Source organism: Cnephaeus nilssonii (genome assembly GCF_951640355.1).
Source record: "Cnephaeus nilssonii genome assembly, chromosome: 9".
NCBI classification, from domain to species: Eukaryota; Metazoa; Chordata; class Mammalia; order Chiroptera; family Vespertilionidae; genus Cnephaeus; species Cnephaeus nilssonii.
In genome coordinates, this window is record NC_137080.1 from 58,076,494 (window position 1) to 58,097,658 (window position 21,165).

Sequence of the window (21,165 nt, forward strand, 5' to 3'; positions counted from 1 at the left end):
GGCTTATTTCACTTAACATAATGCTCTCCAGTCCCATCCATCCTGTTGCTACAATTGAACATTTTCTAAAGAAAATGCTCTAAGAAAAGGGAGGTCAGGGGCTTAGAGTCAGAAAAAAACCTGTCCAGTTTAGTGAAGCTGAGGAGAATGTTAAGGCCATTGTGATCAGTCCCAAGCAATCATGGAGAATTGGTCACCTCTGCATGTTGTGTTGCATAGAACCTAACTAAAAACTTTAGCTGAAATTTAGGATATTCACATTTAGCAAATTCTCATGTAAACCTGTGGCTTCATTAGCTTTTGCAGCCTACCAAGAAAGTGATATTTTTTCTTTGAAAGATATATATCTCAAAATACAAAATGATATTTGTTCCCATGAAATATTTTTTTTAGAAACAAATAACATATTTTTGGAGCTTTGGGGTATTGTACTAAAATGAATGTGTCTAATTCAGTGAAAAGTTTTAAACAAATCACACACAAAACAGCATACAAAGACGGAATCTCTGTTCCATGATGCTTCTGCTGTCCAGTTAGAATTCTCTATGCTCCATAAAAGGCTTAAATTTATTGCCACATGTTTCACTTCCTCATCCCAAACCTCACCATTATTTTAGACACTGAGTAAAATCAAAGACTTAGGATTTGCTTCTTTTAAAACTTTGAATTGTAAGAATGAAGCCACATGTTCAACTATGATCATTTAAACTCTGATGGTAAGGACATGATCATTTGTATGTGAGTTGAAATCGAAGATATGTTGAAAGGAATATTTTTGGTGTGATAAAAAATAAATATCACAAGTTTCCATGTTAAAGTGAATCAGTGCTTTATCTAATAATACACTGTATTGTTCATTTCTTACATTTGTAGTTCTTAGGAGAGTTCTAAGCCCATGTGGTGAAGGATAGACTCTAAATGCACTGAACCAAACAAGTACTCGAGACAAAAAGGAAAACCCTTTTCCAATGACTGTGGCCAATTCATTGTTGACTTGAGCCAAGAGAGTGAAATTGAGAAAGCCTAGATATTTTTGTAAAGAACCAAATAATAAATTTTTGCAGTCAAAATAAGGTCAACAAACTTGTGTTTGTCATATTAAAAACAAGACCATCACATCATCAGTAGTTTAAGACTACATTAATTTTCCTCAGATGGTGAAAGACTATATTTGGTAATGCCAGGAAGTATTTCTTCCCTGCTAATTCCAGGAATTCTACTTTTCTATGATGTGTGTGTGTGTGTGTGTGTGTGTGTGTGCACGCGCGCGTGTGTGTAACAGCTCTAAGAAAGTATCCAGAGGAAATAAAACTAGAAAAAGGTTCTAACTTAGATGTATCATATTGGTAGTTAAGAGAGAAACAGAAACCTGAATGAATATACATAAAAAATAGAAAACATTTATGTGAATGAGAATATATCTAAACTGTGATCACCTATAACTGGTAAAATATTAAGAAATCAAATTATCCTGTCAAAAATAAAAACTCAGGCAGTGTACTCAGGTGGGACCAGGAACCTGATCGCCATGTGTGCAGTGGATGGGAGGGAAGAGGGAGGAGTGTATTTTCCACAGAGCCCGGGGCAGGACCCTGGACGCGTTTCCCGCAGAACAGGAAAGGGAAGGGAAAGGCCCATTCTACTTCGTCCAGGGTGCAGACCCACAATTTGGACTGATGAAGGCCTGGTCCACTTTGGACTGTGACAATGGTGGAGATGAGTGGGGGCAGGAGATTCGTCTAACTGAGCAAGCCATTCAGGCCATCAACAAGCTGAATGAACCCCAAGCCCAGGTTCTTTGTTCTGTGTGGGGGCCTCATCCTTGCCATGCCAGGGATGCCCTGGTGGAAGGAGCAGATGAAGGACCTGCAGTGGCTGCTCAGGAACGTGGACAGCGACATCCCACTGGCCTACTCAGCGGCAACCACGACGTGGGCAACGTCCCCACGCCCGAGACCAAGGCGGAGTTCCAGGAGACTTGGGGAGACGACTATTTCAGCTTCTGGGTCGGGGGCGTCCTGTTCCTCGTCCTCAACTCCCAGTTTCTGTACGACGCCTCCAGGTGCCCTGCCCTGAAGCAGGCCCAGGACCAGCGGCGGGGCAGCAGAAGTGCCAGAACGCCATCGTCTTCCAGCACATCCCTCTCCCTCCAAAGCATCGGCGAGGACGAGGACTACTCCACCCTCACCAAGACCGTGCGGAAGGAGATGGCAGACAAGTTCGCCAAAGCAGGTATCAAAGCTGTGTTCTGGGGCCACTACCACAGGAATGCTGGGGGTACCTACCAGAACCTTGATGTCGTGGTGTCATCTGCCACCGGGTGCCAGCTGGGCAAAGATACCCACGGGGTCCGAGTCGGGGTGGTCACCGCTGAGAAGATCGTTCATCGATACTACAGTTTGGACGAGCTGAGTGAGAGGGGAATAGAAGGTGACCTGATGGACTTAATGAAGGAAAAATGATTGCTGTTATGATCCAGTCACTTCCACTTCCACTGTCTTTTAATTTTTCCAGAAACAGCAGCTGCATACAATCACTTCTGAATAAAGAAGTACCCAGGCAGATTTGTGAATTTATGTCCTTTGCATAAATCAGAGAGCTGGGTCCTATTCTGAATTACATTTGAAGTAGAACTGCCTTCCCTTTAAGAAAAAGAAGCGGCTGGATGAGGGTTGGAGCCTGGGAATAAGAGAATAAACAATGCTGTAATATCTCTGCATGAGTGTTTGAATAAACTTTTCTAATGATGTGTTTCTCAAAATAAATTATATAGATATAGATATAGATATATACTAGAGGCCCGTTGCATGAAGAGATTCGTGCAATAGGCCTTCCTTCCCTTGGCTTCCAGCATGGGTTTTCCTCCGGCACCCGGGACCCAGGCCTTCGCTCCCGCCAGAGTCTGCCGCCTTCGTCTTTGCTGCAGACTCCGACCAGAGTGTGCCGTCTTGGTCTTAGCTGCAGACTCCGGAGTCTGCAGTCTTCATTTTCGCTGTGGCCAGAGTGCCGCTCCTGTAGATCCCTTCGCCCCCCACCCTCTCTCTCATAGCAGGCATCCTGCCCCGCCTGGCCACTCAGCGCCTGGACCAGCTGGGTGGCTGCCATCTTTCTCCTTCTAATTTGCATACTTCCTCCTGATTGGCTGGTGGGCGTAACGGAATGATGGTTAATTTGCATGTTTCTCTTTTATTAGTGTAGATACTGAAATCAAGAGTGTATTTTTTTAAATCATGCATTGACTCATTCAAAACAATATTTACTGAGCATCTTCTATGTGCTCAGGCATTACAATAGATGTTATATGGATAGGAATGTTCTCTGAGAAAGTAATATTTGACAAATAGACTCATGCTTGTGTGATCACTCCAACACAACAAGAAACCTAATTCCTGTTCTTACAACACATGGGACACATGGGTGTATCAGCAGAACAGTCCTCTTCCATGCCATCTTTCAGAACTAAATTGTCGGACATTCTAACATCTTTAACATATGGCTTCTAAGGTCACCCTGGCCATTGTTTCCCTCAAGCTGGCTAAAATGGAGAAAAAACAATGATGGTGGGTGAGAAAAAAAGCCAGGGACATTCAATGTGCCAGACCTGGAAGTAACCCAAGTCTCATCTAGAACAGGTCACAGGATCCCAGCTAGAAAGAAAGAAAGAAAAAAAAGAGCCTAGGAAAGTTTGCTTGTGTTTCCCATGAAAACTCCGTAATATGAAAGAGGAAACATATTTTTGGTAGACAGTTAGGCATTTCTTCCACAATCTATTCTCTCACCACCAAATATTATTCTGTACTGCATTCCCAAAAAGGCAACTCAAAATCCAATCCAGTTGTTGCCTTCAGTATGGAGTCCAGAGATACACTGTCTTCTTCATTAGTTCCAGAGGTGGCTTCTCAAAATTTAATGATCTGTGCACTAAAAGGCTAGTTATTCACACTCTCCAACCTGTATGTTTACTTTATAAGGTGGAGCAAGGATAGCAATAAAAACCACCATTCAAAATGCCGAATAATACAAGACATACAGTCACTCATTCATAGCAGTCATGGTATTCTAATTGGCAGTTATTGTGAAGGTCTCTACTCTGGCAGTAAGGAAAAGTCCTTTATTTACTACTAGGGGCCTGGTGCATGAAATTCATGCATGGGTAAGGTCCCTAGGCCTGGCCGGCGATCAGGGCCGATCTGTGGGGTGACTGGTGGGGTGATCAGGGGGCCCCCACTGGCACCCACCTTGGTCATGCTGGCACCGCCTGCCCGCTGGCCCCGCCCACCACTGCCGCCGCCACCACTGCTGTTAGCCTTGCTCTGCAGGGTGACTGTAGGGGCAATCAGGGGTGCCCCAACTGGCACCCATCTTGGCTGGCCTGGGGCCTGTAGGCTGGGGGCAGCTGCTGCACTGAGCATCTGCCCCCTGGTGGTCAGTGCACAGCATAGCGACCAGTCATTCCACTGGTTGTTCCCCTGTTTGGTCGATTTGCATATTAGGCTTTTATTATACAGGATTGTTGTTTGTCTATCCTCCAGAGCCACATCTAAAAAGGATTGTTGGAGAGTATGTCCTCTTTGAGGGCTGCACAGATTTCACAACTCCTTACTTGTTACACATACAAATTTTATAACTTGGGGGATGCTACAAGGCTTCAATAATCAAAAGCTTCTTTGGTCCAGGCCCACATTTCTTTGTAAGCACAAGTCTTTAGAAAACAGTAGGCTTCTGACTTATTTACCTCTAGTCAAACCAGGTGCCAGTAACTACAATGAAATTTTCTCTTAGACGTAATTCTCAAGTCTGATTTGTTTCCTTGCTTCCACCCCTTATGTCTCTCTCTATTTCAGCTACCTTAAATCCAAGTGAAATGGAAGAATTTTTAATTTAAACCTTTCAAAGCTGTGTTTTTGTTTAATGAGGATCATTGATAAATTGTTGTTACTTATGTCCTTTTAAAATTCTGTTTTCTATTTTTTAACTTGCTAGACTCTTCACCCTTTTGCATCAGTCAATTCTTCCCCAAGCTGTTTTGTGTAGTATCTTCCTAAAGGTAATAAATAACAAACACTGTACACTAACATTCTGCTTTTCCATCTCTTCTAAAGCTACAAATGTTGTGGGCACTTACTCTGCTATCTAAGTTGTTGACAACAATACTTATTTCTATGAGTAAGGTTAAACTGACTGATATAAAAACTAGAACCCAAAATGTACACTGGTTAAATAGAAGATTGTATTTATGTAAAAGTTTTGGGTAGATAAACAAGTTGATGGGATCATAATTGTCTAGAAATTAATCAAAAACTTATTCTGATGGAGCCACTAACATTTTCTTTTTTTCCCCTCTTTTTTCGTTTCTTTATCGATTAAGGTATTACATATTTGTCCTCATCCCCCCATTCCCATCCCAAACCCCTCCCCACGCATGCCCCCACCCCCTGTTGTCTGTACCACTGGTTAGGCATACAAGTCCTTTGGTTGACCTCTCCAACATGTTTCTTTCAAGGGCACCTGGGGGCTGCTCTTCTTCTAGTCATACTGAAAGTGTATGGAGGGAGCATGGGTGAGGATCTTAACAGCTAAACCTTGAAGTATCACATGGCATGTCTTCTCATTTTCCCTGGAGAGAACTACTCACATGGCTCTACCTAGCTGCAAGGCAGATTCGAAATGCATTACTTCCCTTTGATGACTCTATGCTTTAGAAGGAAGAACACATTTTTTTGTGTTTGGATTATTAGCCAAATCTACTACAAGTTGTGACTTGAAAGATGAGAATAAAGGAAGACATTTTGGGGTGGTTGAATGGAGCTGGCATTCATTTGAAGGAACATTTAAGGCAAAACAAATTGAAATAAAAAGCCCTGAAGTGGAAATATGTTGTTTTGTTATTGATTTAAATATCTCAGAAAATGCTACTGTGGCTCAAATATAGTGAGTTAAGTGTAAACAGGGAAAGGTGATGCTAGAGACATAGACTGGGGAAAAATCAAGCAGGGGCAGTTAACAAATGTGAATTGCATTCTAAATTCAATAATTAAGAGTGTATTTTAAGTAAAAATGAAATTATTAAATATTTTAAAGACCATAACAGAGTTTTAAAAATTTAACTGTTTTGCTGTAGAAGGAAGAGTCAATCACAATAATCTTGATACGACACTAAGGAATGTGCAGAAGAGAAGTAGAGAAGGATCCCACCCATGTGTATAATCAATCTATTAATTAGGCCCAACATGGATCACTTGGGTGGTCACATTTCTGTGAGATGTTAAAAATTGCTATCTAAAAGCATAGGATGCTTACCAACCTAAATGGAAAACTTGGAAGCAAAGACCTCATTTGGACAAAAATATAACTTGGATGTGTTTTGTTTTACTCTTTCCACATGTATGCAATATATTTATTCCCTTTGATTATCCTTTATTTCAGCATATTAAAGATATGCACCCTAATTATTTTAACATTTTATTAAACATTACATTAAACATAATAGAAAGCTATATGACTATTTTTCTTAATTAGAGCTTCTCCACACAAGGATTGGAGAGCTCAGAAAGAGTGTAGGGAAATGAATATATTCATGTTTCTACATGGTTAGGACTTTCAGAGAAAAGAAAACTAGAAGCTGGATTAAGGAAAGGATAAATCTTGAGAGTTAAAAGATAACTGAACAGATTGTGAGAGATCTCAGGTAGATTTAAAGGATTTACCTCCTTAGTGTTTGCTTAAAATCAAAGGATGAAACTCAGTCATTCCTTTATATGTCAAAGATTTTAAACCATTAGGGAGCAAATATTTTTCTCCTTCTCTCAGGAAAAGAGGAGTACTGTGAAGCCTATATAAACCCCACATTCATAGTTCCATAGTACTTATATGGTCCATCTGGCCCTAAATGCGTCACTCTGAGGGGACAAGTAGGATATGGAGAGCTAACATAGTTATTACCGTAGGTGGTAATACTCTATTCCTGATCCAGAACTGTGACATTTACTTCCAGAACAATATAAATAAATATAATATTGAAAAATGTACCAGATTGGTCAACAACAATTAATATGTACCACAGATGTATGAAAAATTATTGAAGAAATAAACATGGGTACATGCACATCTCAAAATAGTATCCATGAGAATAAATCTCAGCACCAACTGAGACTTGTGGCAAATAATAGGAACAATATAAAGAAATTTGTAGTTATTTCTTAAACAAGGAATATTAAGAAAGAGGCTATAATATTAAGAAAACACAAAGAAAATAGTCTATTTATAAGAAAAAACGTTATTTTCAGTAAAACAAATCATAATGACCCTTGAATTAGGATAATGGAATTTATTTAAACAAGGCATTTGACAGTTATAATACCTTTGTAAAATTTTTAAAATAAATAATTTTAAAAATAAATTCTAATTTTTAGAATTCTAGTTTTTGGGTAAATGTGTGTCAGATTCTAAAATTTTTCATTTTGTTAATCATTAATAGTGTCTTGTAGATCAGAAGAATGTGAGCCATTGGTCTCCCATAAAATTAATCCTGTTTCCTATTTTAATTAGACTTATCTGAATGGTAGATAAACAACAGAATTATGATTTAAAATTGCTTCAGGTAGGTAAGCCAAAAACTAGAAGATTAAGTGTACATGGTAAGTTCTCACTTAGATTTAGAGAGCAGTTATAAATCAGAGAGCCCTGACTTAACAGCAGTTTAATTTGAATCCATCTTTGGAGTTGAAATCCAATATTTACCATGAAAGTTAGGCTCTTAGCTAGATGACTGTCATAGGTTTTGGTCCTAACATTATCACTCAATAGCTAAAAGATGTGAAGGAAGCCACACAGTTGCCTAAGCTTGTGACTTTCTTATTCTATGTATGATATCAAATTCAGGAGAATTTCAGAACTATGTTCTGTTATCATTCTAACTTTACAACATTGAATCTGTAAAGTTAGATGAGGTTCGATGAGGGAGAAACATTGGCTGACAAGAGAGTGCCCTGAGAATAGTAGCCAGGATGTGGCAGAATCCAAGATCTAATTAATGAGATCCATTTGAGAACTAAGAATTTTTAGTGTAGAATGTAGAACACTGGGTAGGACATAACATCTTCATGAAATATATTGATATTAAAAGGACATTTGTGTGGAAAAACATAGGTAAAAAGTGCACCATTCTAATAGTGTGTGTTAGTTAATTACATTAATTGAATATTTAGAAAAATGGCATAAATTAGAAAAAAGTATAGTGACAAACATTTTAAAACCATTATTTTAATTGCTTGGATTGATTTTTAAAAATAGAAGTATTGCCATATGGACAAACAGTTTTGCCTTAGTAGAAAATTTTAGGAGCAGTACAAACATGCTAGTAACACAGAGTAATATTTTAGAGTTATAAAAGAAACACACTTTCAATTCTGAAAAGTATTTCCTTAGAAAATAATGAGTGCCAAGTCCCAGAAAATGCTCAAGCTAAGACAGGGAACCATGTAACAGCAGATGGAATTGTTATAAGATAACCTTCAAGACCTTTTCCAAATATAATTCATTATTTTATTAAATCGGGCCATGTGGAGGAAAGGTCAGGAATACAGAAATATCCAAATATTATGAAAATATTAAGTATAATTTTTAAAAGGTAATGTTAAAGTAGAATCTGGAAATCACAGCTCTCAGAAGGTTTGCAGGAATGCAAGAATCAGTGGATACTAAATTAATTTTGCAAAAAAAAAAAAGCATTGAAACTTGAAAAATAAAAACTATTTGAAAAGAAAGTAACATTTCAACCTTAATGCTTTCTCAGCATCAGCATAACTTTAGATATATAGGTTGAAATTTCTAAATCACAAATATATTTGAAAATTTCCTATTTTAATATATCACTGTGAATATCACATAATTCACACAAAGGAAACAGATTATGAATATTTATCCATACATAGGTTTATATGCCCACTTAGAAGTAACCTAAGTAGAATTTTTTTCATGTGCAAAGAGCTTTATAGATTTAAAATTTTAAGCTTATTCAGAATCATTCAACCATTAACTATGGTCTGAATTAAATAACATTTTTTCACTTACTCTGTTTAGCTAAAAGCCACATTTATTTATTATTAACCTATTTTTTCCAAACATAATGTTTTCTCAGTCTTTTTACATGTTTCATACCATTTGTCTTCATAAAAGATTTCCTCTGGGACAAGGTGTATCATCACTATAATTTCTAGTTTACCTATTCAGTGAGTTCCATTCATTTATTTATCTCGTAAGAATGTACCATGTTCATGGATTGGAACAATTAACATCATTAAAATGTCCATACTACCCAAAGCAATCTACAGATTCAATACAATCCCTATTAAAATACCAACAACATATTTCACAGATCTAGAACAAACATTCCAAAAATTTATATGAAACCAAAAAAGACCACTTTGTTCTTGAGAAAGAGGAACAAAGTTGGAGGAATCACAATACCAGATATAAAGTTATACTACAAATGCACTGTAATCAAAACAGCCTAGTACTGGCACAAGAACAGGCATATAGACCAATGGAACAGAACAGAGACCCCAGAAATCGATGCAAGCCATTACACTTAATTAATATTTGACAAAGGAAGCAAGAGCATACAATGGAGTAAAGAAAGTCTCTTTAATAAAGGGTGTTGGAAAAATTGGACAGTTACAGGCAAAAAAAAAAAATGAAACTAGACCACCAATTTACACCATACACAAGAATAAATTCAAAATGAATAAAAGACTTAAATGTAAACCATAAAACCATAAAAATCCTAGAAGAAAACATAGGCAACAAAAATCTCAGACACCTCTTAAAGCGATATGTTTGCTGATGCATCTCATGTTCATTGCAGTATTATTCAGTGTAGTCAAGATATGGGAGCAATCTAAGTATATATCAAAAGATGAAGGGATAAAGATGTGATATATGCATTTGTGCGCAGACACGGATACACACAATGGAATATTATTTAGCCATAAAGAAGTAAAAAAAATTCTGCAATTTGTGACAATATGTATAAACTTTGAGGCACTATGTTAAATGAAATAAGGTAGACAGAGAAAGACAAATATTGTATGGTATCTTACTTCACTTATATGTGAAGTCTAGGATACAAAAAAATCAAATTCATAGAAATAGAACAGAAAAGTGCCAGGGCTGAGGGATGGGACAAATAGGGAGAAGTTGGTAAAAGGACACAAACTGTCAATTTTAGGATGAATAAGTTCTGGGGATCTATGGACTACAATGTGACTGTGATTGATAATACTGTATTATATAACTGAAATTTGCTAAGAGAACAGAATGTAAATGCTCTTCGTTTTTATTTTTGATGTATACATATATCAAATTACCATGATGTAAACTTTAAAAATTTTACACTTTTATGTGTCAACTAACCCTCAATAAAGCTGAAATTAAAAACAAACAAACAAAAAAAGGTTGGGTCCCTGGCCTGGTAGCTCAATTGGTTAGAGCATCATCCTGCTACGCCAAAGTTGTGGATTCAATCCCCAGTCAGGGCACATACAAGAATCAACCAATGAATGCATAAATAAGTGGAACAACAAATCAATCAATCTCTTCTCCCTCCTTTCTTCTCTCTCTCTAAACATCAATAAATAATTTTTAAAAAAAGGCCTGGGCTAGAAATCTGAGTATAGTGATCCATTAGCAAATGGGTGGGTACTGAAGCCACAGGAGTCAAGATCACCCAGACGATATGAAGATTGAAAAGAGGAGGCCTGGAGAAGATTTCTCCCATACCCCAACAACTTAAGAGACAGGCAGAGGAAATATGGCCAGAAAAGAACAAGCAAGAATAAATAAGCAAGAATTGTCAAAGAATACAAGGATGAAGTCCTTCAGAAGTTGGTTGCAGTTGAAAATTTTAAATGATTTGCTTAGCAGCTCTGTATTAGTTTACAAGGGCTGCCATAACAAAGTAACACAGACCCCGTGGCTTAAAAACAAAAATTTATTTACTCACAGTTCTTGAAGCTGGTTTCTAAGATCAAGCTGCCGGCAGGATTGCTTTCTCTGAGACCTTTCTCTCCTGGGCTTGCAGGTGGCTGCCGTTTTGGTGTGTCTTCACATGGTCTTTCTTCTGTGCACATGCATCCCTGGTGTCTCTTCTTCTTGCAAGGGCATAAGTCATCTTGGATCAGGATCCATAACTTTATTTAACCTTAACCTTAGTGACCTTTTTAAAGGCCCTACCTTCAAATACAGTTACATTGGGGGATAGGGCTTTAACATATGAATTTGTGTGCATCACCGTTCAGTCTAATGCAAGTACCTGGTGGAAAATGGTGATGCTGGAGTTAGCTCTGACTTCCTCTGTCTCTTAGTCCAGTATTCTTTGTATTACAACACTCAATATCTCTATATGATATTTGAACTGGAACTTACTACTAACTCCATCTAGAAAATTGTAAGCTTTTTGTGTGCAATGTACTTATTTACATTTATACCTCACAGTAATTACCATAAAAAGTGATGTTTTAATTAAAGGATATATATAGGGGAAAATCTGTGCCCATCATTTCAATGGTAAATTAACATTTCAATTAGTTTGAATGATCCTTGCTAGTTATCTCCACTTCAGGACATTCCTTTTATTAACTGTAAATTGATATTAAGTAGTGGTCTTTTAGGAGAAATAAAGGCAAAGTGTTTAAGAGAAGTAAAATACTAAAACATAGCTATTAAAAAAATTAAGTCGAGGAGAGAAGGTATGTATGCACATATCATCTCTGCTTCATTCATTCTCCATTCCTTTATTCAGTTTCTGAGTCCCTTAATTTCACAGAAAAGCAATGCTGAAGATTATATGGAGAAATGACAGGCTGACTTGGTGGCACAGAGAAAGATATCAGAACCCTGAGCAAAACTGAAGTGTTAACAATGTCTTTCAACTTCCTTAGAGAAAATTTCCTTTTTAATTAACTTTCCCATTTTCCATTTTCTACATTCTTCATTCCCTTTAAACAATCACTTGGGGGGTAGGGGATGCAAGGAGCTGAAAAAGGTTAAGTGAAGATTTCTAGTGCAGATAGAGATGAAGGCCAGAGGTATCAAGGATTCAAAGTGAGTTTATCAGGTAATAATAGAAAGCCACATGGAAAGTGCAGTCCAGGAAATGACTTGATGTGTTACAGGGCTCAAACAGTCATTTTCTTATTAAGAAACATGGTCTTTACTTGCCACAGGAAAAGCTCCTCACTGCTTTTGCTTGCTGGAATGTAGGATACGCATTTCATTGGTCTCTGTTCCTGAAATCTGTGGTTTGAAACTTGGAGAGCAGAAAGGTCATTAGATTTAGCTGGCCTACAATAATACTCTATGAACCAATTTTAATTGTCAAATAAAAGTTTTGGCTTGGGAATCTAAAAACTTGTAATTCACAGAAATAAAGTAATTGATATTTTTTAAAATGTTAATTTTATTTGCAGCATTTAGGAAAATATGTAGTCTCCATAAACAAAAGACTGTGTTTTAAGAGAAAAGTATGATTTTAAGCCTGATATTGAATTTTAAAAGACCTTTTATGTTTTGAATAACTTTGATAGATTTGATATATTTATCAGTTATAGCCTTTATTCCTTACCTTCATGAAGGCATGAGGTTGTAATTTTTGATCCACAGAATAAAACCGTTGCAAAGGAAAACGTTGAAACTAAAGTTTGAGTTCTGGCTAGGAAAGAATTCAGAGTCAAGACTCAAACTATAAGAGAATAGTTGGTTAGAGGTGGAAGAACTGAGAGGTAAAAGAAATGGGTTCAGAAAACAAGTTACAGAAGTAAAAGAAGAGCCCTTGGAGTTTGGGAGTGAGGAAGGTAAAGGCAACAGGCCTGGGGGGGGGGGGGGGGCGGCGGGAAGAGAGGGCGGGGGAAGGTACAGGCAGGCTCCAGGAGGAAGAGTATCCTGGGTCCTCATCAGGTTGGAGATTTGCATCAGTGTTCCAGGTGTGGTCTTTCAGGGTCATGGTCTCCACTGATTGGTCAGTGCCAGGGCAGGGGGTCATTAGTCAATGCAGTTGGACCTGAGGCCAGCTATGGTGTCACTTACCTGGTTTTGCTGCTTTTCTGAACCTGGAACAGAAATACAACTGAGCCTGCATGTTATCTGTAGAGAGGAAAGGTCAGGAGGTCCAAACTGCATGACTGGTGATATGCAAGAGGAGGAAAGGTTACCCTGGGTGAGGTCATTGTTTTCCAGTTTTGCCTATTGCTAAGTACCTGGGGCTTTTTGCTGTGGTGACCTTCTGTACCTGGCCCAATGTCCTTGCTTGCCTCATGTCTGTCTAACTGCCTAGCACACACGGTCTCTTATATGTATGCTTGAACTTTTTTCTTGACTTACGTAATATGTGTCTCTGAGGTGTATGCCAAGGGAAGGTTATAAGAAACTGTGGGGTGACTGTGGTGTGCATTTAAAGGGCCTTCCGCTGATCTCCAGTCTTCCAGACTCCCCATATTCTGAACAAAGTGGTCATCCCTTCTACCTAATAAAAATAATTTTCTATAATTTGTAGATAAACCAGGAGTTCTGGTATAAAAATTTCGATCAGACAGACTTAGAGCAAAGAAGACACAGACCTTTTGACTTCCTGGAGCACTTGGCTGAAAGCCATAATCTGTTTAAATAGTGTGGATTTTGCCTATTGTGGGACAATTCATGGAAGCAAGGCTTTTGATATTTCCCAGAGCAAGATTTAGCTCCCAAAATTATATTCATATTGTATCATGTTAAATAGTATTATATATTTTTTGTTTGTTTTTAATGTATTTGTTTTTCTCCTCTGCTCTGGGTAAGACCTAATGACATTTGTTCTCAAGCCTGGTTGGATGTCAGGATCATCTTGGGAGGCTTTAGAAATTTTGGTGCCTGAGATCCACCCTCAGAGATTCTGATTATGTTGGATTAGAACAGGGGTACTTTTAAGTTCTCCAGGTATTTCTAATGTGCATCTGAGGTTAAGAACCATTGCCTCTGGCCATCACGCAAAGCCAGACCTCTTTGGTTACATGGCTATGCCTACTTCTGAAATTTTAAGCTTAGCGTTAGAAGAGATACCTGAGTTTGAGTTCATGCTCAGCTGCCTACTGGTTGGGAAGGAATGGCGAAATTGGTTTTTAAGGCTCAGATGAGTTTTTGTGAAATATGGAAATGAATAGCCAGTTCATTGGAAGGTTGAGAAGGTTAAATGAGATTCTGCAATTTAAAATTGCCAACTAAAGGCTTGGCATAGAGAAAGTCCTGAGTGTATACGAGCTGCTATTCCTGCTACCACTACTGCTATTATACTTTCCTGAATACTAACCATGCTATTCGGACATTTCCAGTGGAGAGGCAGCTATGGTTGCTGGCTTTTAGGTGAGGCCAGATTTCCACCCAAGCCCCCAACAAGGCTTTTTCTCTTGCCAGCACATTTAATTAAAACCTCCTGCCCACAAAACACAAATATTTTCAAATTGTTCTCTTAGATTCATATTGGTAACTAAAATGTAAGCCAGGTAAAAATACAAACATTATTTTCTACTTTGTACTATGCATTTTAGACTGAAATCTTGAAGTCCAGGCCTGAGTCCAATTCTTATTCATGTTTGCATAAAGTGTAGTCTAATTTTTTACACAGATTAAATGAATACATTAATGAATAAGTTATGTATCTAGCAACTCCTGCAGATCACATCTTGCTTTGTTGGCTTTAGAATCAGGAAAAGCACCTCAAAAAGAAAAGTTTTGATAGCTCCTATCTCACGATTTTGTGATTTCTTGTTTCTTGTCAGCTGAAAAGCTTGATGATGGCATCAACATTGTCTGTTACTTTCTCTCTCCTAAGAGGATTCCTCTCATATAGTAGATGCTCAATAAATATTTGGAACAGGACAGTATGAACTTATGAATAAATACTTGGGGTATAAGCTCTTCCTCCTCCACCAACATTTTTCTGAGCTTTATGATCCATGTGGATATTTTTTACTCTCTGAGCAATTCCATTCTACATCTCACAAGTCATTGCATCCATGCAAGGCGTCCTCTCATTGTTTCAGAAGTGTGTGTGAGCTTTCTTTCCTAAATTAGATTACATCTCCCTCGAGGGAGGGGGCTAAGGCTCCCCCCGCTTTATATCATCCATGTTACTTGGCCAAGCTCTGGACATATATCGAATGATGATTAATAAATGCTTGTTGATTGCTCTATTCCCAAGAAGCAAAGGCAAACATATTGTTGTTATTATCCTTTCTATTTTTCAATTCTATCTTGTGTTATAGGGAAGGTTAAGAAATCCCCTTCCATAGGGAAATCTTGTAGCAGATTAAATCCTCCTTTCTGTGGGCCAGTGTGGGTGATGAGGGCTGCATGGAGGAGAGGGGATGCACAGTCTGACCCCCGGGTCCATCCCGCTCTTTGTCTCAGAGACCTCAGCAAGGAAGTAAACAGGGTCTAAATGAATTCTGCAGATGATACTAAAATGGGAAATGTTGGAGTAATAAAATGGGCCCTAGCAAGAAAAATAAAGTAAGATTCAACTTGGAAAAAAGAACTAACACATCTAGGGGAAAAATAATTCAAAATGCAGATTCAGTAGGAGCGACAAACTTGGAAAGCAGCACATAGGGCAGGCTACCCTTCCACTCTCCAAAGTCTGCGCTGACATTTCAGTGCACTCGCCCCCGCTCCCCTTCTCCCCCTCATTCCCGAAAGAGTGACACTTTCCTGCGGTTCTGATAAAATTTGAGGCTAAAATTTTCATGTCCATAGTTCAACCTTTCTGACTCAATAGGCAAAATGTAACTAGGAAAGTTCGGATGAAAATAATGAAATTAAGGAGGAAAAATTCAAGTATTTATTCACAATGATAGGACAGAAACCATGTGGCAAAACGCACTCTACAAAATAAAGTATTAATATTACTACTTCACTACACCTTCCACCACATTTATTTTACGGCCACAACACAAGGGCTCTTACTGTGGAACTTAGGATGCTGTTCAGGCGTTCAGACCGTGTTACCATTTAGATTTCTTTCCCCATGTCCACATCTTATTTGTAGCGTCTGTGCTGGTGCTTTCTGTGGCCTCTGCTCTCAATGTCAGCCATAGCGCTTTCACTTCTACCAAGGCAGAGGGCGTGAATCGACATCTCTAGTGCTGGGACATGTTTGTCTTATTTATAATTAGAACATTCTGTAGCATACAACTGTTTTAACACAAGCTATGTTTCTAACAGTCTATTTGGCCCCAAACATTGTTTTTTTATCATATTAGCTCATCTTTACTAGATCTCACTACAATAGGCCACATCTATGCTAAGGGTTAAGAGAAGAAGACATAGTTTTATCCCAAGTAGATTTTGGATCTCACACAAGTTCAAATTAACATGAAAACCAGACAAAAAAGAAGAGACAGGTAAAATATATTAAGATTTTCATCATTATCCTGTTCCCTGATTCTCATTTGCTCTGCCCTGATTTCTTTTAGTCAATTGTATGAGACTGCAATTATTTTCAAGGTTTCCAGAAAAAATTGTTTACCATTGTTACTTTAATAAGCAAGAACGCTGATATTTTCTAAGAGTACATTTCAGAGAAGATAGCAACATATATATATATATTTTTTCGTTTTCTTAAGGACTATTTGGACTATAATTTATTTGCTGATTAAAAAGCTATCTTTAGACTTCCACTTCAGACCAAGGTGATGTAAAAGAGACTAAATGTATCCTGTTGCCTGAAAACAAAACAAAACAAAAAAAATAGACAAGATATATGGAAAAGGTTTATCAGACACTACACATCTGGCAATGAAGAACACTGATCTCCGAGAGATGGGAAATAAACAAATGAGACCTAAAATTCCCAGAATATTACCCTGGGAGAAATTTGGGTCACAATGCAGGGAGAAGGAATTCAAAGAGAGACTGGCAAACTACTTAAGGTGTGAAGACAGAGCTGAAAATCTGCAGAGAATAAGGCAGCTAGAAATCACAGGGGGAAAAAAAATCAGAAAGGAGAGCGAGTCAGAGAGAGAGAGATCTCTCGTTTTAGAGAGGATCCATCTTTATTATCCAATTGAGTACTGATCAGTAAATCTGTGTGAGGAAAAAACTACCTGAAAAGTTAGAATAATACTTGCTCAGTACTCATATAGGGATAGAAATCCTATCTGTCCCACTAATCAGATTGGAAAACCTCAATATTCATCGTCATTAGGCAGAGTACCAAAATGGTCTTGCCTCAGTAGTGGGGAATAATTAGCCATAGACTGGTAACTGCTCTAATCCTGCCTAACAAAGCCTAAAAGCAAAAAACAAAAAAATCAACTTTTTAAATGTAATTTAACATCATTTTAGAACAAAGTTCATTTGTGGTAACAAAGTGTATTTGTGGTAATAAAAAATATTCAGAACCCAACAGAGTAAACTGTACAATGTTTGGCATCTAATAAAATATTACCAAGTAACAACAAAGCAGTAAAATAGGACCCATAATGATGGCTGATCAAAACCAACACAGAACTGACACAGATGTTAAAGAGTAGATTAAAGCCCTAACTGGTTTGGCTCAGTGGATAGAGTGTAGGCCTGCGGACTGAAGGGTCCCAGGTTCAATTCCGGTCAAGGGCATGTACCTTGGTTGCGGGCACATCCCCAGTGGGAGATGTGCAGGAGGCAGCTGATCGATGTTTCTCTCTCATTAATATTTCTATCTCTCTATCCCTCTCCCTTCTTCTCTGTAAAAGAATCAATAAAATATATATTTTTTAAAAAGAGTAGATTAAAAACATTAAACAGGTTTTATAATTATACTAGAGGCCTGATACACAAATTCATGCACGGGTGGGGTCCCTCCGCCTCGCTGGCCATTGGGGCTGATCAGGGCTGTCTCTCCCAGTCCCTATAGGGCAGATCAGGGCCAGTGGCCAGTGAGGGACCGCGGGAGGGACTGCGGGAGGGCTCCAAAGCATGTCCAGCCCCATCTTGCCCAGTCCCAATCTGCTGGACCCTAGCAGCAAGGTAACCTACCGATCAGAGCATCTGCCCCCTGGTGGTCAGTGCACATCATAGCAACAGATCGGTCAACCGCTTGGTAGGACACTTAGCATATTAGGCTTTTATATATATAGAAGATTGTAACACATAGTGCGGAATGCTCGGCATACACTTTCCCTCCCGCCCCTGGTCTTGGAGACCTCATGTCCTTCCAAGGCTCTGCTCACCCTCTTCAGCTGCCACACGAAGGAAATTGCATCATGTGCGTGGAAGCCCTTTGCAGGCTCCATGGGTGTGTCTTTACTTTGCTGAAGTTCCGATTACACCAACACAAGGAGAGACACCCTCATTATCAGGTAACACCATCGTGGTAAGACCCCTGCTCAGCCTACTGCAGCGGTTTTAAACAGGCCATGTGTTGCCCTAGATGGTTTGGCTCAGTGCATAGAGCCACGGCCTGCGGACTGAAGGGTCCTGGGTTCGATTCCAGTCAAGGGCACATTTCTGGGTTGTGGGCTCAATCCCCAATAGGGGTTGTGCGGGAGGCAGCAGATCAATTCTCTCATCATTGATGTTTCTATCTCTCTCTCCCTCTGCCTTCCTCTCTGAAATCAATACAAATATATTGACAAAAATAAAAAGGCCATGAATCAAATGTCACTCCTCTCTATCCATCCAGTCTCCTCACACCCTCTTTTGTCTTCGTCCCCCTAATCCCCCCCCCACACACACACACTCTGCTGGGGTCTGTAAAATGGTGTCAGGATTTCTGCTTCAACCAAGGGCAATGCTTCTGCCCGGCCTCCTTCCCTGCCCAGCTCTGTCCCTGGTCCTGTGGGGTCTCTTCTGCCCTCCCCTACATCTAACTTGGTGGGCCCTGCTCTGCCCCCTCCTCCTGTGACCTCCTGTCTGCAGCCTCCCCCTTTCTCCTCCTGGGGCAGAGCTCCCCCAAAGTCTGTGCGGGGCTCTGTGGGGCCTCGGAGGAGAGCTGGGGTGATGGGTCAGGGGGAGGAGGAGGGAGGGATGCGGAGCCTGTCCTGTGGGAGAGGCAATCAGCTCCTCGGCTGTCCCCACCCAGCAGCTTTTCTAGGCCCCTGGGCAGCTGTTGCCCTCTGCCCTCTCTGCCTCCCGCTTCCTTTCAAGTTTTAGACTGGGTTTCTCTGACTCAGCCCCGTCCCCTCTCTGCTGCGTTCCCAGGAGCCCGAGGCGCCCCTTGGCCTTGGGCAGGCGAGCCTGGTCCATCCCTTTGTAATGGTGCTACCCACTCTCCTGGAGTAGTTAGTGAAACTTATGTTTACTTAAAAAACCATTGAAACCTGTAAAGAATTTTAGTGAGTTTATTAGAGCCAAACTGTCGACATATGCCGGGAAGCAGAACCTCAATGAATTGAGATAATGCTCCAGAGAATGGCAGGTTACATTTGTATTTATACATTACAATCAAAGGAGGGACATAGGTGGGTTACATGAAATTCATTGGTGATAGATTAAGGAGGTGGGATAAAGCAAAGTGGTGGGAAACGCCTGGGAATGGATAAAAAGTAAAATGATGGACACATACTTAGGTGAGTACAGGAGCAATTAACATGATAATGAAGGAATTTGTGGTATCTGTCCTGGCGCCCACCACATTTGTTTGTGCCCCAGAGGCTCCAGAAAAAGGGAAGTTACAAGTTACCCAGACATCTCACAGATTTGTTATCTTAGAGGCAAAAAGGCAAATGGGCTCAGTAAAGATCTAAGTTGATCTTTGTCAGGGAAAATATTGGCCTAGGACATGACTGCCCACTATAACCTGTTTGTAGTTAAATATTTAATTTTCAGACCATCTTTTGTGGTTATTTTAGGTCTCTGAGTTTGCAAGACTGCCACGCAGGCCTCCCCTGAGCTTGTCAGGTTAGCATGTGGCTCCTTTCGTCCACATTTAACAAATAAAAAAAAAGCAGCTCTGAAGATTATAAATTGCGCACTGAGAATGCCATAGGCTGTGGAGGGCTGTGCAGTCCATGGCTCTCAGATCACGTGTAACAGCCTCCTGCACTACCTGGTCCCTCCTGGCTCCCACCCCTGCCCGCCTCCGCCCAGGGCTCGCGCCAAACCCTGGGAGCTTCCTGATGGCACTCACCTCACACCTCACTTTCCATTCCAGCCCACCAGCGCCTGCAGCAAGCTAACCTACTGGTCAGAGCATCTGCCCCCGGGGGAGGGGGAGGTTCAGTGCACATCATAGCTACTGGTCAAGTGGTCGAACTCCCAGCCAAACTCCTGGTGGAGGGAACAATTTGCATATTAGGCTTTTATTATATAGGATTGTCTGTCTTCAAAGAGTTAAATAGAGATATGGAAGACATTAAAATTAAACTTCTACAGATTAAAACAACAATGTATGAAATGAAAAATACATTGAAAGGAATTACGGCAGATTAGGTGTTGGACATTGCAGCACAAACGGTTAGTGTTTGATAGTATTACAATAGAACTATCCAAGATGAAACACAGAGAACTTTAGAGGGCATCAGTGAGTTGTGGGAGACATTCAGATGGCTCAATATGTGTGCAATTTGCATTCTGGAAGGAGAGGGAAGAAGGAGGAAGACAAAAACATTGAAAGCTAATGGATACTTCTTTTTATTTGGGAAAAAAATACAAATCTACAAAGCCAAGAAGCTCAATAAACACCAAGCACAAGAAACATGTAGAAAATTACACCAAGGCACGTCATAATTAAATTACTCAAAACAAGTGAGAACCAGGAAATCTTAAATTTAGTGAGAAAATAAAGACATAATATGAACAGAAGAAGAAAGATAGGGATGAAAGGCTATGTCCTGTTGTAAACAACAGAAATGAGAAAACAATGAAGCAACATTTTTAAAATAGTGAAAGATAAAAACTGCCACCAGACTGAGGGAAATCAGTGAATTTTTTAATAAAAATAAAAACAACAGGAAAACTAAATAGAACGTAAACATAGTGCTTTGAGAATATCAATGAAATTAATAAAATGACATATCAAAAGGTAATTAATATAAAAATAAAGTTCATTAATATAAAAATAGCGTTTGTTAATTCTGAAAAAAAAATTGAACTGTATTGAGCACAAAAGAATTTCAAAGAAGATGGGCTATGAGTTGGTCTTCAAATAAGTAACAG

At 39.3% G+C, this 21,165-nt stretch overlaps 1 pseudogene across 1 annotated transcript; it reads left to right on the forward strand.

The window, feature by feature from the left end:
* The first annotated feature begins 1,541 nt into the window (after nucleotides 1-1,541).
* Nucleotides 1,542-2,462, forward strand: LOC307105704 (serine/threonine-protein phosphatase CPPED1-like; annotated as a pseudogene). Its single transcript has one exon. The product of its transcript is annotated as a serine/threonine-protein phosphatase CPPED1-like (transcript).
* The last annotated feature ends 18,703 nt before the right edge of the window (nucleotides 2,463-21,165 follow it).